Source organism: Mandrillus leucophaeus, unplaced genomic scaffold, assembly GCF_000951045.1.
Source record: "Mandrillus leucophaeus isolate KB7577 unplaced genomic scaffold, Mleu.le_1.0 Scaffold764, whole genome shotgun sequence".
Lineage (NCBI taxonomy): Eukaryota > Metazoa > Chordata > Mammalia > Primates > Cercopithecidae > Mandrillus > Mandrillus leucophaeus.
In genome coordinates this window covers 774,283-777,104 of record NW_012108297.1, presented here as the reverse complement: position 1 = coordinate 777,104, position 2,822 = coordinate 774,283, and positions in this window count along the sequence as shown.

Below are 2,822 nucleotides of genomic sequence, written 5' to 3'. Positions count from 1 at the left end.
ATGCACCTTTCTTTTTGTTGGCAGTCTTAGAGTCTTCTACTATCTCATTATTGGGTCTTTCCCCCTTTTTAAAGAAACTCTTGGCTGGGCGTGGTGGGTCATGCCTGTAATCCCAGCACTTTGGGAGGCCCAGGCGGGTAGATCACAAGGTCAGGAGTTTGAGACCCATCTGACCAACATGGTGAAACCCCGTCTCTACTAAAAATACAAAAATTAGCCAGGTGTGGTGGTGCACGCCTGTAATCCCAGCTACTCAGGAGGCTGAGGCACGAGAATCCCTTGTTGTAGTGAGCCGATATGGCGCCACTGCGCTCCAGCCTAGGTGACACAGCAAGACTCCATCTCAAAAAATAAAAATAAAAAATAAAAAATAAATAAAAATAAAAGACACTCTCCAGTGACATTTGCTTTTTCTCATTTTGGCTAGGGTTAGCTTGTGGACTTACCAAGACTGTGACTAAGACAAGTGCACAGTGATGGAAAGAGACAAAGACAGAAGTGGTATATCAAATAACGGGCAGGCCACATATGGACTAAAACAAATGTCGGATTCTGACTAAAAGCCTGCCACCAGATGCAGCTGTACAACTGAAGTACATCGACTCACTTGCCACTTTAAAGCTTGCCACTTGATGAAGCTTAATTATCACTTGCTGATAAGGTTTTGATATAAGTCTGCAAACAACTAATTTATTATGGTCTCTGTGCAGTCAAACCTCTCTGCTAATATTAACCTGTATTTGCAGCCACCCTCCAGCGCTAGTGTCACTGCCTCAGCTCCACCTCAGATCATCAGGCATTCGATTCCTATAAGCAGTGCACAACCTAGATCCTTCACATGAGTAGCTCAGAGTAGGGTTCGCACCTCTATGAGCATCTAATGCCACAGCTGATCTGACAGGAGGCGGAGGTCAGACTGCAATGCTCATTCACCTGCCGCTCACCTCGTGCTGTGCAGCCTGGTTCCTAACAGGCATAGACCAGTACCAGTTTGTGGCCCAGGGGTTGGGGACCCCGGGTCTACAGTCTTATCAAATGTGATGGTCACTATTCGCTTTCACTGATTTTGAGGGAAGAAACCTAGAATGTATATTAAAGACTTTGAGGTGCTGGGCCAGAACATGAAGTACTTGGAAATACAAACAGCATTCTCAACAGTGTTTTCAGTAGAAGATTGGCAATGGGAGGGAAGAAGAGGGGTATGGTATGTAGATGCACAGCTGCATAGAGTTTGGTTTCCTGAATCACATCTTTGGATAATCTTGGCTAGGGGCAGAGCGCATCCCTAAAGGACTATGGGAAAACCCATTTTCCCAGAAACCTGCCAAACTGATCAAGAGGGCTTTAAGTAAAATATTGAAGGAAGGAGAGGAGGAAAATCAGGATAATGCCCAGTCTGTATGTGATAGAAGACACCTGAAATGACAGAGAATAACAATGAGCAGTAATCCGACACCTTAAAAGTTATCAATATGAGACAGTATTTGAGGCTCTGAGTACAGATGAGGTTACTCTTCCCTCTTCTCTACTACATTCTGCAAATTAATCTGCAATTGTTTGGCTCTCTTCTGTCAGTTTCAGTTTTGAGGTCTTCCATGGTCAGCAAGGACAAAGCTCAGAAGACAGAGATGGGAATGAAGGGGGCTGGCCAGCCTCCCCAGAAGGGCCACAGGGTGGCATCTTAGTATGCCTACCACAGACCAAAGTCTAGTTCTCAGATTGTGCTACCGCACAATCAAACTCACAAGGCACCACTGCAAAATCCAAAACACCAATTCATTTATTTAGTAATGTGCAATTGTAAGGACAAGAGAAGGCTTTCTTTCCAGTGGCCTGACCTTTATAGCTGCCATAAAAGGTGATGCTTTCCTTGTATGAGTAACTAGGAGGATAACTAGGAGGCTGAATTGTTTATCAAAGAGTGATTAACCTACAAAAGAAGAGAAAGATGATGAACATTAATCTTGAGGGAAGCATGAGATGGTAGTCTGATTAACTTTTTTTTTTTTTTTGAGACTGAGTCTCGCTCTGTCGCCCAGGCTGGAGTGTAGTGGCGAGATCTCGGCTCACTGCAAGCTCTGCCTCCTGGGTTGAGGCCATTCTCCTGCCTCAGCCTCCCGAGTAGCTGGGACTGCAGGCGCCCACCACCATGCCTGGCTAATTTTTTGTATTTTTAGTAGAGATGGGGTTTCACCATGTTAGCCAGGAAGGTCTCGATCTCCTGACCTCGTGATCCACCCACCTCAGCCTCCCAAAGTGCTGGGATTACAGGCTTCAGCCACCGCGCCCGGCCTGATTAACTATTTCTAACCCTACCAAGGAGGACTTCTCTAGTGACGAAAATAGCCATATTCACTAAGTTTGGAATTTCAAGCTGGTGAGTGCTAGATAATCACCACAGTGTTATTTTTATACTATATTCGATAGAATTTTAGGCATCCATTATAATTTTTGCTATGAAGACTATGCAGCAAGGTATATAGAAAATATATATGGCATAATATCTAACAAGAAAAGCAGGATATGCAATTGTATTTTGTACTCTAATTTCATTGTTTAAACCAAACACATAAGGAAAAAACTGGTGTGAAATACATAAAACTGCTCAGAGTAGCTATGTGATCTTTCAAGTGATTTGTCCTTCCTTCCTTCCTTCCTTCCTTCCTTCCTTCCTTCCTTCCTTCCTCTCTCTCTTTGTCTTTCGTTCTTTCTCGTTCTTTCTTTCTTCTTTCTTTCTTTTTTTTTTTTTTGAAACGGAGTCTCCCTCTGTCGCCCAGGCTGGAGTGCAGTGGCACAGTCTCAGTTCCCTGCAATTTCCACCT